This window comes from Ambystoma mexicanum, chromosome 12, assembly GCF_040938575.1.
Source record: "Ambystoma mexicanum isolate Mex_15411 chromosome 12, UKY_AmexF1_1, whole genome shotgun sequence".
NCBI classification, from domain to species: domain Eukaryota; kingdom Metazoa; phylum Chordata; class Amphibia; order Caudata; family Ambystomatidae; genus Ambystoma; species Ambystoma mexicanum.
The window spans coordinates 725,221,987-725,237,846 of record NC_090936.1 but is presented as its reverse complement, the minus strand read 5'-3'; positions in this window follow the sequence as shown (position 1 = coordinate 725,237,846).

The following is a 15,860-nucleotide window of genomic DNA, read 5'->3' as shown; positions in this document are numbered from 1 at the left end:
GTCCGTGTTTGTCGGTACCCCTCTGCACCTCATTTGTCCTAGAGGGCCACTGTATGGCCCATTCATCTGGGTGCTTTTTGTTAGCGCACATTTTGGTGCACATTTTTTTTCAGTCGCAGGGGCGCTACTGCCTGCTTTCTTGTGGCGTACTTGTTTGGCCCTGTGTGCGTCTTTGACCGTGCGCTGGTTTTCCCTATTCGATTGCATGAATACGGATTGTAGGCGAGCGTGTGGGCGTTCCGCGCACTTGCCTCCTGTACTTCCCCCGTGACGCCCATATTTTCATGCGTTGTTCCCCATTCTGAGTGTTACGCCCCGTGTTCCGCCTACTTTTGTTATGTGCGCCCCGCGCTATGTGCGATTTCGCAGTGGCCGTGGTGCACGCTGTTGGAAGACCTGTGCGCACATCCAATGTTTTTCTCACGCACGGACTTCCAAGAATCGCTGGTTTCCCTGCGATTTTCGCACTTGCACTGCGATTTTCGCACTTTTACTGCGATTCGCACGTTTTGGCACTTCTGCATGGGAATTTTCGGCGCACATTATTTCCATGAATCGACCCCAAAGTATTTTACAAAAAATGTTCCACCACAGAGTCCTTCAGAATTTTATAAAAACAGGAGTGAAATCATGCACAACCCTTAAAACCTACCGTAGAAAATTAATATTAGCTCTCGTAGACAGTGCTATCCTTGTCAAAAGAAAGTTATTTATTTGACTTTTAAACAGAATGAAACAATAACAAAACTAACTACTAAACTACAAAAAAGACTTCTCAATAAACGGAATGTCAACAAAAATAACTTCTTAAATATCTGTGGAGGTGAATGGAGTTACTCCACACGCACAGAACCATATTTTAATGGAGCAGCATGCAAACAAAAGCAAACAAACACAATTGCTATACATAAGAGTGAACAAGGGTATGAAAAACGTAATAATACCATGATGGAACAAGAAATGCTGCTTACAAAAATATCCCCAGAAAACTCAGTATCATCTCTCCATTCCACTGAACCAAAACATCCAGTGTACAAATGGCTGTGCACGCCAAAAAATCTTTCAAATCTTTACGCCAGTTCCTCATTCACTATGTGAAAGGCAAAGACAAATTCAAAATGAAACTACTACAAAATATGGATACCTGTGCAGTCCGCAAATACACAGGACTACAAGAACATTCATTAGCCTGCATTTTAGGACCTATTTGCAAAAGCACCTTCCATCATATCAAAATGATATCAACACATCATTCAACTATAAGAAATCTGGTCCATAAACTCTACTTTGCTAAAAGTCCTGCTTTAGCAGTAGCCAATTTAAATAACAATCTTCTACATGGTACAGCCAAACAACTACTCGAAGAAATAGAGCATATCCAGAGAAAATATTTTGGAAGTGAAAGCCATTTACAAAATGCAATAGCTTTACAACAGACTAGCAACAATTGTACAGATTGCAACCTTCTACTACACACATAAAAACAAGAAATACTACAATTTAAAAGTACATCCATTGAAGTACCAAACCATGTGTGTTGCCACAGAACTTTTTTGTAAAAGTAGCACAAAAACTGTAGACATAACATACAAAATAGAATACAATGAAGATTCCAAATGGTTTGAATTAACCCTATACCTTATAGCAGAAAACAAATACAAAATTACTGACCCTTTAATACTTTGCATTTACTGCACAACAAAACTTGACAACAACCAAACTCCTTTACGTGCTATCACAAATAATTATTCCCACTACCAAAACCCCTGCAACAACTCAATTTATATGAGAGCATCATAATTCAAACAGTGCATCCATTTCAAGCAATAATACACCTTCAACCAAAAACAGCAAAATTGCCTCCCTCTGAATTAGTGAAAGGCATTCGTGGCAAACTAGTTTATTTACCATTAGATCTGAAAGAAAATGTACACACTCTGGGAGTGCAACCTCCAATGGATCAATCTTTAATTGTCTTAGTAAAGGGTGTACCTACAAAAGACAAAGAAATTGGCAACAACTCTTGGACTTACATAAAGTTAGACAAGCCTTGCAATATCTAAACGACAATAATGAATACTACAAAGAAATTAATATTGAAGAAAACCTGAGGGAAACCACTGAAATAATTCAAGAGTCACCAGAAATTGGTCAATTTCAACTTCTAGATCCTGCTACAGTATCCAATATTTTAGACCATTATACATTTCATCAATTACATTCTAAAGACACCATAGAAGATGCACTGGAATCATACCAAATGCAACAAACTAAAGCATCACCAATCAGCATATGGGAAAAAAGTATAGAAGCGTGTGCCTTTCATCTACTCTTTCTTACTAGCAAAGGAGGAAGGTACGATGATAGACCCACTCAGATAACAGCATCAGATTACCGCTCTTAATTAATGTTTTCTGAAGATCCCAGATTTAGACAAAATGTGGAATACATATTCCACCTACTCTTTGAAAGTGAACTAGCAACTCTATGCTACAGTGTTGCACACACATTGAAATCAGGTACCCATTTTCAAAATATGTCAGCTACGCAATTACTACTAAAAGTGCAAGAAAAAGATAAGGTTCTACAATCAGGCATTACAAATCTGTTAGCAAACATGCGTGGTACAAAAGAATACTGGATCCGACGATATGGAGATGTACGTTGTATGATAAGAAACCTTGGCCCACCTACTTGGTTTGTTACATTAAGTTGTGCAGAATATGCAGGGGAAGATTTACATGATTTCCTACACATAGCAAACAAAAACAAAACAAACATAGATATACTAACACCTGGAGAACTCTGCTCTCCAGATCCTGTTAAAGTTTCAAGATATTTCCATCATCGCTTCATTGGTATGATACACTTTATTTGTAATAAAACTGCTCCTCCCCTCTGAGAAGTGCAACAATCCTTTTGGATAAAAGAATACCAAGCTAGAGGAGCACCACATATCCACATGATTTTATGGATTAAAGATGCTCCTAAATTTGGTCAAATCAATGATGCTACTGTTTTACAGTTTATCGAAAAGATATGTCACTTGTGAAATTCCTTCACAAACAACAAATAGTGTCCTTCATGCACAAATTTTAGAATTTCAAAGACACAAATGTGGGAAATATTGTTGTCACAAATATAAAAACAATGGGAAATACTATACCAAATGCCGCTTTTATTTCCCTAGACCAGTTACAACAACAGGTCAAGTAAACAAATTCATGTCTTCAGTTAGACATAGTGTCAAAGATAAATCACCTAAGAACACATATTACATAAAAAGGACAGAAGAAGTAAAATATAGCAATGATTAGAATGCAATCATTGCCCTCTTATAGAATACAAACATAGTTCTACAGTACATTGTGGACAATTCCATTGCAGTTGCACGATATGTCACAGCCTACTTAACCAAAGCAGAAAAAACAGAGCTTCAAGACCTCTGGGACGACTTATCATCTGACAAAACACTGTCACAGAAATTGTACAGCTTAGGCATAAAAATATGAAGATGCTTTCAAAGCAAATGAAAATACTATAACAGATGTAAACTTTATACAATACAAAACAATGTTGCACAATGAACAACAACATGAAGAAAAATGCCAGGGCCAAATAGATGAGGACACTTCCGACAGTAGTCAACCTTCTGTAACAGGAAGCCAAGAACTACTGGGACAGCCACTAATAGCAAATGAGGCAGAATTAGCTATGACAGAAGTAGAAAACACCATGTGTCACTATGAACAAGATACAGAAGACTTCACTGTAATGAAATCAAACTGAACAATGAGCAGCATAGAATTTTGCAAGAATTAACAAAACAAATTGAGCATGGTTTACATCATGAAAATAAAAAAAAAAAACTGTACCTGCCAAAACTACAAACCTATACTGCTATACGTCAGTGGTCAAGCTGGTTCAGGAAAAACAATCTTAATCAAAATCATCCGCAAGTTCCTTCAACAATTGACAAGCAACAAACTGTCAGCTGTTGTAAATGCGCCCACAGGTTTAGCTGCCTACAATATAGGCGGTGTCACTTTACACCGATTACTACTCCTTCCAATAGAACATCAAAACAAATTAGATTATTACAAACTTTCTACAGAAGCTGCAATTGAAATAGGCAGAGATTTGAAACAAACGAAAATGCTACTAATAGATGAAGTGAGCATGGTATCCATCCTAATGTTGGCTTTGATTCACATCAGATTACAAGAGGTACTCAAAACAGACTACGAAGAGCTCTTTGGAGGAAAACACATTATTGTTTTCAGAGATCTTCTTCAATTAACACAAGTGAAATGTGAACCTATTTTTAAAACCTTAAGGCACAAACTCTCCCGTAAAACTGTTGGCAGCATAGGAAATGTCAAACTTTGGCAACATTTCCAATACAGAGAATTAACAGAAAACATGCTCCAGTCTGCAGACCTCACATACGCCAACATTTTTTAAAGTATTAGAGTTGGTGTACTATCTCAAGAAGCACAATCAATATTAAAAACCTGGCACATCCATGCACTCTCTGGCCATAACTCACGTGCTACTGATGTCTTGGAAAAATGTGCACACAAAAATATCGATTGTATGTCATTGATGCCAAATCTTGCAAGCTGTGCAAAATTCAAAGAAACAATGTTGAAAAAAGAAATGCAACCAATAATTGAAAGTTGCTCCACAGACAAACTGGGCGTACATGGTATGACACTACTCATGTGTCAACAAGCCACAACAAGACTAAATACCTTAGAAAACTCTATCTCCAACAAAGCTGGTTTGGAGAAAATATTAAAATTATCTTTAAACTGTAGAGTAATCCTTAAACATAACCTTGACGTGGAGCAAGGACTTGTTAATGGAGCACTTGGTACAGTTGTTGGCTTTCAAACATACCCACATGACAATAACATTCAATTTGTCAATATACTCTTTGACAAACTATCAGAAGTTAAAAGGATAGGACACTCAACAGCCTGATTCCTTCTTTTCAAAGACATGTAAGTATGCAGTGAACAATTTTTTCTAACTCTAGCATACACGGTGACCCTTCACAAATCACAAGGTCTTGCCCTAGATAAAGCATTGATAGATATTGGTAGCACATACTTTAAAGAAAGCATGAGCTATATAGGACTATCATGCTTACATACACTTGACGGACTATTTCTAATCAACTTTTTATGCAAGTAGAGTAAATGCCGATATTCCTTGCATTCTAGAATACAATAGACTACGTTCACTTTACACCCCCATCTAAAAACCTATCCTGTTCCACAAAAAGCAAAACGTTGTAAAAGAAAACTACTTCAAACAGAAACGATACAGTATCTCACTGCAATTCCTCCAAAGAAAGTAAAAGAAGCTAATACTTCATCAATTACCACAACCAAAGAAGAATCTACTGCTCAAAGTAACTCAAGTACTTCTTCAAAGAAGCAACACACACTCCGAACAAATGACTTGAACACAGAACTATCAGGTCCATTCAAATTTTCAAATGTAACTGGTGTAAATTGTTACGCAAAAGTAGCAATAAATATTCTATTCCAATTGCCACCAATTATTGACAACATCTGCTTACACAATTCAGACCAATAGTGTTTGCAAATGTTAGTCCTTCATAGAAATGGAAACAACATACCTGACAACACCTACAGTGTTGATGGAATAAGACAAGAATTGGACTACTGTGCTGGAATGGTCAAATTCACTATAAACTCACAAGAAGATCCACAAGAATGTTTAATGTACTTACTACTAACTATTGGAACACAAAAACATAGCTATAAATTAAATCTTTCAGCATAACACACCCATAGAATCAAACATTTTAACTGTGGTATGTGGGCTACTTATACAGGCTATTAATTACAATCAATGTTCTACTAACAACCCAAAACCAAAATCATACTAAAGTAAAATAGCCAGTAGTGCATTTTTTATGTCCGCAGACAGCCGTGAAGACCGCGGACATGACAAACACATCAGGGGCACTGGCCACCTAAACAAATACAGAATTTGACCCACCTCTTACTCCCCCACCATCCCCAAGCACTCTTACACACAACACACTCCCCAAAATAGTATTTTTACCCCATTCGACGATGCGCTGTCCGCGGATATCCGCGGATCCAAGATGGCGGGTGCATCAAAACAATGTGACGCACCTCACGCTTCACCCCAGCCAATCAGTGAACACGTTGCATGTCTGTGGATATGACGCAAGCCGATTAGCCAATCGGTGTCCTGTCCACGGAGCGAACAGGGAAATGTGTCCGCAGAGCAGACATATATATCACTAATTTTTGTTTACCTACTTTTTGGTCATTTAAAAAAAAAAAAAACTGGATGGCTTTCCACCAAATTTACAAAAGCACATTTTTCGGGACCAGGCTGCTGCACCTGCCACAAATTTGGTGCAAATCCGTCCAGCGGTTTGAGCTGTAGCCGTGAGCAAAGTTTTTTCCCCATTCACTCTATGGGAAAAAATACACTTTGGGACCCCCCTTATAACTTTCCCCCCCTGCACCAAACCTCACTAAACTTTGCAAAAATATTCAGAGTGGGCCGTATACATTTTTTGCAAAGTTTGGTGAGAATTCATCCAGGGAGAGCGAAGTTATAAGCCACCCAAAATATGCTCTTCCTATGGGATTAGCAACTTAACCATAACCACACGGCCACTACTGTGGGCCGTATAATAACCCAGTCACGATAGGTATATATGAATCTTTATATATCTGGGTATGCACATGCTTTATTCCTTCAGGATTATCCCAGAGACAAGCTAGGCAATCATGTTCAGCATGGAATGGACGTGTCTAGCCCAGTGCCATGAGGACCGTCTCGCAGGCTGTATAAAACCTCTAGCATAGTTTATTGGTATGCAATCAGTGTAAATGCAGCCCATAATCATAGCCATAAATCCAGTGGTTCTATTTTAGCAATGTACTTTATGCCTATATAACTAGATTATGCATACATGGGTTTAACGTAGGGCTACTATTCCGTAATGAGTATAATTGTTTCTATAAATCATTTGCACCAATAATTGACTTGATTGGGGTAAGGGTCGTGACAGCACTCCCCCCTAAGGCACCTCCCATGGTGGTTCTTCTGTTCGGTCCAGGCTTGGTTGGAAAGTTCTGATGAAACTCCTTGATCAGACGTGGTGCATGGATGGCTCCCAGTATCTATCTTGAGGTCCATACCCCTTTCAATCGAATAGATAGTATAATTTGGACCTAGTGTAAGTAGAGTCCAGGATTTCCTTGACTTCGAATTTGGGTTCTCCGTTAACAATGATGGGTTTTAGTGGTGTCATAACCCGTGTACCGGGTTGCACCGGTTTCAAAATTGAGACATGGTATACCAGGTGGATTTGCATATTAGGTGGTAAATCTAGTTTGACGGCTACTGGGTTGATGATTGCCTTGATGGGATAGGGTCCCAAATATCGAGGACAAAAAGTCTGGGTCCCCTTGATGGGTACATATCTTGCTGCTAACCAAACCTTGTCGCCTACTTGATAGGCAGGAGCCCTTCTTTGATGTTGATCGGCGAATTTCTTTTGTCTGTCCTTGGCCTGAGTGAGGTGTTCTTTTGCCTTTTTAAAGGCCTGAGAGATGGTTGCGTGAAGATTTTCACTGCTGGCATTTCCAAGCTGACTGGAAGGTCTAGTTCGGAAGTACATGGGTGTCTGCCATAAAGGGTGTAAAAAGGCATTTTTCCTGTGCCGGACTGTAAAGAATTGTTATATGCATATTCTGTTATCCATAGTAAGTCCTTCCACTTCCGTTCCACGTGGTGCAGCATGCACCGTATGTATTGCTCGAGAGTTTGATTGGTTCTCTCTGTTTGGCTGTCCGTTTGGGGATGGTGACTGGTGGATAGTCGGACATCGATTTGTGCCATTGAACAACATTTCTTCCAGAAATTGGACACAAACTGGCTGCCACGATCAGAGACCAGAACTGATGGGAAGCCAAGTAGTTTAACTATACCTTCTAGGAACACTTTCGCTAAACTGGATGCATCGTTGAGAGGAATGAAGTGGGCCATCTTTGAGAACAAGTCGACGACTACTAGTATGGTGTTGAACCCTTGACTGGGAGGCAGGTCGGTGATGAAGTCAAGGGAAAGGAGCAGGAGGAATGTCCAGTGGTTGCAGGAGACCAGCCAGTTTCTGTTTTTGTGATTTGTTTTGTGTGCATACACCGCAGGACTGGATATACTGGATGATGCCCTTACGCCAGGTAGGCCACCAAAATGTATGTTTTATCTTAGCTAGGGTTTTGGCGATTCCAGGGTGACCTTCTATTAGTGAATCATGATAACCTGAAATAATTTGTTGTTGTAGTTCCCTCTTGGGCATGTATAGACGGTCCCTAAAAAAGGGTAATTGGTCCTTGTTGGAGTATTGTTCTCCCTGAGTATGCCATGCAAGTAAGGCGTTGGCTTTCATTGCCCGTTGGATTTTGTTTCATAGTTCGGTTTGTGTCAAGGCTGCCGTGAGACCGAAGAGTTTGTCTTCGGGAATAATGGGTACTGGATCAGGAGTTGTATACACCTTTTCATCAATGCCCATACAGGCAAAGGCATCAGCTTTGCCATTCTGGACTCCTGGCCGAAACGTGATCAGATAATCGTACTCAGCGAAGAAAAGGGTCCACCATAGTTGGCGCGAGGACTGGGCCTTTGCTGTTTTTAGATATTGTAGGTTTCAGTGATCCGTGATTACCGTAATGGTGTGTCTGGCCCCCAAGAGATAGTGTTGCCATGCCTTAAAAGCAGATTTAATGGCCAGAAGTTCTTTGTCAGTGATGTCATAGTTGATCTCCGGAGGAGATAACTTTCTTGACCAGAAGGCCACAGATGTAATTGGCCTGTTTCAGGGTCCCTCTGTGAAAGGACAGCCCCCATTGCCATGCTGGAAGCATCCATTTCTACGACATAAGGGAGGTCTGGACGAGGGTGTTGCAGTATCGGAGCGGAAGTGAACCTTTGTTTGAGTTCTTGAAATGCCTTTTCTGCCTCTTCGTTCCAAACAAAGTTCTTGTTGTTTTTTCGTAATAGTACTCTGTTCAGGTGTACAATCTGAGAGAAGTCTGAGATGAACCTGCGGTAGAGGTTCGCAAAGCCCTGCATGCTTTGGACCCCATTCAATGATGTCAATGATGGCCATTTAAGAATGGCGTCTACCTTGTGCACGTCCATTCTGATGCCTCCCGGGGTGAGGATAATACCAAGGAATTCTACTCCGGTGATGTGAAAAAAACATTTCTCGAGCTTTGCGTATATGCGATGTTGACAGAGTTTGGCGTGGACCGAGCGAACGTGCTTGACATGGTCTTTCTTCGAGGCTGAGTACACTAAGTTATATATATATATATATATAAACCAAGGCGCAAACGTTGATTAATTCCCTCAGGACATCAGTCATGAAATGTTGGAATGCTGCAGGAGCGTTGCATAGCCCAAAGGGTATGACTTGGTATTTGTACAAGCCATATTTGGTACAGAAGGCGGTTTTCTACTCATCTCCGCTTCTGACTTGGACCAGGTGGTACGCTCCTCGAAGGTCCAATTTGGTATAAATCTGGTCATCTTTGACTTGGTATAGCATTTCAGGGATAAGTGGCAAGGGGTAATGGTTTTTCTCAGTGATCTGGTTTAATGCGTGGTAATCGATGCAGGTCATCAAGTCCCCTTCTTTCTTTGGTATGAAGAACAAAGGACTGGCTGCCGGGGATTTAGACGAGCTGATACATCTTTTTGCCAGGTGCTGGTCTAGATAGGATTTCAGGTGGAGGTTTTCTGGTTCTGTGAGTGCATAGATTATGCCGCAAGGGATTTGTGCACCTGGAATGAGGTTGACGTGGCAGTCATAGGGCCTGTGCGGCGGTAATGTGTTTGCTTTGTCCTTTTGGAACACATCCTGGAAATCGTGATATTCACTTGGTAGGTTATTAGTCACTCCCAGGGTTGATATTGCTGTTCTGGGAGTCGTAGGGGCACAGAAGTCGGACCTCTGCTCTTGGTAATAGCAGGCAGGGGAGCAGTCGCGGGGGAAGGTTAATTTCCATGCACGCCAGTCGATCAGAGGATTGTGAGCAATTAACCATGGCATCCCTAATATTAGCTGGAACTGAGGTGCCTTGATGAGATCAAACTAAATGGACACCCGGTGCCCATCCTGGCACAGCAAGGTTACCCCGGCTGTACACTGGGTTACTGGTCCGGACACAATTTCTGTCCCATCCACTGTGGTTACCTTGTCCGTGGCCGGCTTGTAACAGAAGGGAAGCCCCATCTCTGCTGCTAGTTCTTGATCGATATAATTCCCAACTGCTCCACTGTCTATGTATGCCTCAACGCCATGCATCCTTAGCGATCGCTGGTGGTTAATTAAGATCACTGGTATTGCAAAGTGTGAGGTCAGTGGCTCTTTCTTCTCACTCGACAAACTGACCTCTACATTTGCCGAGCTTGGTAGTTTCCCTACTCCTTAACCTCATCCTTCTCTGTGGCCTGACTGTTCTCCTTGGAGGTTTCACTGGGCAGTCTTTAAGGAAATGTCCTGGTTTTCCACATTACAAACATAGTTGTTGTTGTCTTCTTTTATCTCGCTCTTGTTTTGTTAATGGGGGTCGTATCCCTCCAATTTGCATGGGTTCTAAAGTGTTTTCTGGCACACGTGATACATTGTCCCTTGGTCGAGCATACACGGCTCAAGTGTCCACCCTAGACCGATCTGCTTTTCGATCCTGCAATCAGTGATCTAGTTGCACAACCAAATTGATTAATTCAGTACAGTCTCTGGGTGGGTCAACCACCTGGGCTAGATCGTCTTTCAATTCACCGCGTAGGCCCCGGTGAAATAACGTGGTTCTTTTGTTTTCAAGCCACCTGGCTCCAGCAACTAGTCTATTGAAGGTGGCAATGTGCGCTAACAAGTCTTGATTCCCCTGTCGGAGTGACAAGAGTTTGTTGTCTACTGCTTGTTCTTGGGTATGGTGAGCAAAAAGTTTTTCCATTTCCCTCTGGAACCCCCCAAAGTCATGTAACAAAGGATCATCATGGGTTACCAGTGGCACTGACCAGTCTGCTGTGCTACCACTCAGGTATGACTGAACAAAAGCTACCCAAGCTTGATCGTTTGAAATGCCCCAGGCCTACAAAGAAAGTGGAGGCGACACTGATTCATGAATGCTGCATACTTCCTTGGGTCGCCTGAGAACCGTTCTGGTGGTGCTAGGGGAACTGTTCTGGGTAGCTTAATTTGCACTGGAGTGGGAGTGGATGATAAGGTGGGGTCTTGTGCCAATGGGTTTTTCCTGGCAGAGGAGTCTGTCCAGCCTGTGAATGCAAGAACTGCCTACCGATCTCTTCAGTGTGGTCCTTGGTTACTACTAGGTCCCTTCGGAGGGCATTAGTCTCTTGTCTGGCAGAGTGAACTTCGGCACGTAGTTGTCCTAACAATTGAGCCAATTGGTCGATTTTGGATGTCTCCATGGCGCCCAGATGGATTAGTTATGGTAGGCTTCGCATTCTGTTTCGCTCAGCTGGTATCCACTGGGACGCCACTCCGGGTTGGTTTCCGGAATCTTCTTCCCAGTTTCCCTGGATGTTGTCTACAGAGGATGTTCAGCCTGGAAACACAGGAGGGCTGGGTTCAAGACTGGCCAACTGAGGTAAGTATCCTCCCACTACCCCTTTTGGCTTCGGCCCCTCTGGGCCCTCCCCTCACCTTGTTGTGGAATTAGGCATTCTCTCCGTCCTGCCTTCTTAGCAGGGGCACGTTGTCTTCAGTGGGCGTGGGCGACCAAATTACTTCACTGGCCCGTGCCCGTTCAGTGTCTCTAAGGTAGGTCTTATTGCAGGTTCTGTGCAGAGCTGTTATCCTTGCATGGCTTTCTTGTGGTTAATAATGTCTTTCTTTCTCCCTAGGTGTGCGGAGCTTCAGCATTGTGAACTGGTTATGTTGGGCCTCACCGATAAATTATGGCTTGTGAGGAGCACTGTAAAGTGGTAAGTAAGCGCAATGCGAGGCGCTGCTTTGTCCTGCCTTTGCTAACCTGTGTTCTTTCTTTCTTACAGGTCACGGTGCTTCTCCAGCGTGTGTGGAACTCCGGAGTGACCCCGGCCGGGAGGCGACCAGCCAGGTAAGTTTCTTGTGCTGGTCGCAGCGTAGGAATGCCAGAGTCTGCCTTTTCTAATATTGTCTTCTCCTTTACTCTTTCAGGTGTTTTCGATCCGGAAGATATGCGATGTCCAGAGGAAACCCTTCACTGGAGTTGAGAGCGGATGACAGGATGGAGATTGCAGGTAAGATGCTGCTAACGATGTCCCTTTTGTCTCCTCTGCAGGTTCTCTTCTACGAGGTTCATGGGTTTCACAGGACATGGTGAGCGTCACGTTGCAGTCTGCAAAGTAACGCAAAGCATGCTTTGTTGCTTGGGTGTGGTTTAAATAGCCTCAACAAAGTAGTGGACTTGCCAGTGGGGGTCTGGGTTAAGGGTCGTGACAGATATTGGGAACTGGTAACGGTAAAGTAGGTTTGCCAGTAACCTGCCGGTATTACGAGCAGGTTGCTGGCAAACCTGCTATGATCCTCATAGTAAAGGCTTTCTTACGTCCCGTAGGTGTGCTTACATTGACAGCAGCAACATCTCAAAACCTTATTTGTTTCAGATGATGGGACTTAATGTATTTATAAAATTCTGGCAACTGGCTTTTTTTAATGTCATCTGTGCCATTATACTGTTTAGTGCATTCCGAGTGTGTTACACATTTCTCAAAATCAAATCAAATCAAAATCAAATAGCAATATAAATAACTTTTGACCATCAAAATTTGGTGCATCAACAGAGGAAGCGTTTAGCTTGGTAGCCAGATCATCTATCTATAATAAAAAATAAAACCAGGGCACATAGTGCTGTTTGGGTGATAGTGGTATAGGCTGTCATGAAGGTTTTTGTGTGCAGTGCCTTTTAGGCATTTATAGATCAGGAATACAATGTTCAATTGTATCCCGTCCTACATTTGTAGAGTGGGCAGTTTTCTTGGTTGACTTGAGAAAGTTTTTTATGCTCATACATTCTGCATCATTTTCAGACCATGCACATTGGGCCTCATTAGGACCCAGGCGGTAAGGGGTTTACGGCGGCGTACACAGCGCCGACCCTTACCGCCTGATTCCGAGGTCCCTTAGCGCCATGGCGGATTTAACACCTGCTTTTAGCAGGTGTTAAAATCCATGGCGCTAAGGGACCTTGTTGTTAAATACGCCACCGTAATTTACGGTGGCGTAATTAACGCCTTCCCCACTCCCATTATGTCTTATGGGGCAAAAATGGGAATGGGGAAGGGTAAATGGGGATTGGGGATTTACCGCCCCGCCAACCTCGGAATGGGGCGGTAAGTCTGCCAACCACCATGGCGTAAACGTAGTTTACGCCATGGTGGTAAAGGTACGACCCAGGCGGTAACTTACCGCCTGGGTCGTAATGAGGCCCATTGTGTTTGAGTAAGTCCACGTTAATAAAATCAATATAAATGAGTTGGGAGTTGATCAGTGTGACTATGTCCATGCGTTGATTTGGTGAGGGGAGTCATCAGTGAGTGTTCATAATGAGTTTGAGATTGCAATGCTAAAACCTGACCAGTATCTAATTTTAGAGTTTAAGTCTTAGGACCACTGAATGTATAGTTATTTTCTCCTATGGCGGCATTTTCTCTGAAGAAGGCTGGCATCCATGCTGGCATGCATAGTGTTTCTATCCTTGGCCATAAAACAGGTATTCCGGTCTTCGAATTCTTGCCCCTAGTATGTTTTATTTGCAAACCTTCAGAGGCAGTGCTTCATATATATCATCGGGAAGCTAAATCTGGCTGCAGCCATACCTACTTCTACAAGGAATACTGGGTGGCTGTGGATATTTTCCCTCAAGTCCCATAATATATGTGTTTTTGTTTTTGTGTCCTGCAACACCAAGCATTACTCTAAACGTGAACCTTCCGAGGTTATGAAATATTAGTTGTTCAGGACTACTGTGCTATTCTACACGTTGCAGATCCGTGACTGGAAATTGTAATCAATATGCACGTGGGAATTCAACGAAAACATCTAAAAAAGGGAGCCGGTGGCGCTAATGCAGCTTTATGAAGGAGGCTTTTCTTTTCCAAGCGATCAGCGGTAAATCATTGCATGACTCCCGGAGTATTATGCAACTTGACTGCCAAATGGCTTGGGTGTTTATGTAAATTACTGTGCGCACAACTCTGTACTGAAAGTTAGATTTGAACCATTTTGCAAAAAATGCGTCAATAGTAGAAAGGTGTCTTAAAATAAGTATTTTGGTGATTAAGGTCTCCCACAAGCGTAGTTCTCAATATAGGGAAAGGGAGAGATTGGTCAATCTAGATGCCTCGAGATTAGACCAGTTCAGAAACCCTGCACCAGTATTTAATGGAAGCTGGATGCAACACGACGTGCAGCATTACTCTCCCTCCTTCATAAGAAAGAGAAGAGATATTGAGTTCATGTGGTAAATAATTGCCCTGTCCTGGATTACTAGACTAAGTAGAGCCTGTCAGTGTTTGGATTACATCATGCTTAGAGCAAGTGGCATGCTGTCCATTGATGTGACCATATGTCTGCCATCCTGTTTGAACCCAAAGGTGCTGCAGAAGAGAGAGTATTGTTCCGAAGCAGTGGGAGCCGCACACATGTGTATCAGCCAATATGCCTACCTGCTAGGAAGGATACAATCCATGAAACATAGAGCTGAGGTTCCAATAAATTTGCCTGTCTGGAAACCGGAATAGATGGTCTGAGACATTTTGTGTCCATGCTCTGAATATCAAAATGCCTGGGTTGTGAATACAGTAAAAAGGTTGCAGTATACTAACTAAGCCGGACCAAAGCAGAACATGCTTGCACGTTTATTTAAATAAACCATGCCTTTATTGGTATTTGATAGTACCATCTCATAATTGAACACTTTTCAAGAGGGAAAATGCTTCACCATGAGCACCTGCAATTCAGAATGATGCGGGGGAGTATTTTTGAGGTACATACACTGAGACGTGTCGGAGTCAATAGGGGTAGACCAACACACTTAAAAACTAGGGGCGCATGCTCTTAACTCTGAACAATGCTAGTAAGCCATTGTTTGCTTTTGAATTCACAGCTTCATCATCCTTGTATTAAAGAACATATCAATGAATCAGTTTCTGCACTTTCTGCATCTGTCATATTGAAATTCAACTTTGGACCTCTAGGGGAACCTTCTCCAGACCTGGAGATTTTCATCTTCATAAACACCTATTGCAAATAGTTCTTGCTAAATTTGCATGAAGATGTAGAGTTATTTTTTTAGTTCCAAGTGCATTAGTTTCACTGAAGCGTAGACCCAGCTACTGGATAGCATGTTTCATTGGTGATATGGCTTATCCCAGGGTTGTTTCTCTACTGAATAACCTACATAGACATGTTTCCAACTCTTATACATTGACATGGACTTCAATTAACGTCCCTTATTACAGTTAGAACAGCTGTCCCATTGAATTCTAATACATTGATTACCCCGAACAATTTAATTTCACAAGCTTTCACAAAGCCAATGGGTCTGGTCTTATTCAGTGAAGCTTTCTGTCTAGTGTACGCAAACGAGAGCCACCCTATGCCAAGAAACAGCCTTACACATCCATGATATCATATGCAAACTGTTTCATATGGACAGGTAATGTTTCCTTTATCACAGGAGAGCCCCAATCACCCATGCGCAGTCAGACAGACAGCTGGCTGTTTCCCGGTCCATTCTTGTGTGTACGTCATCACCAGTAAG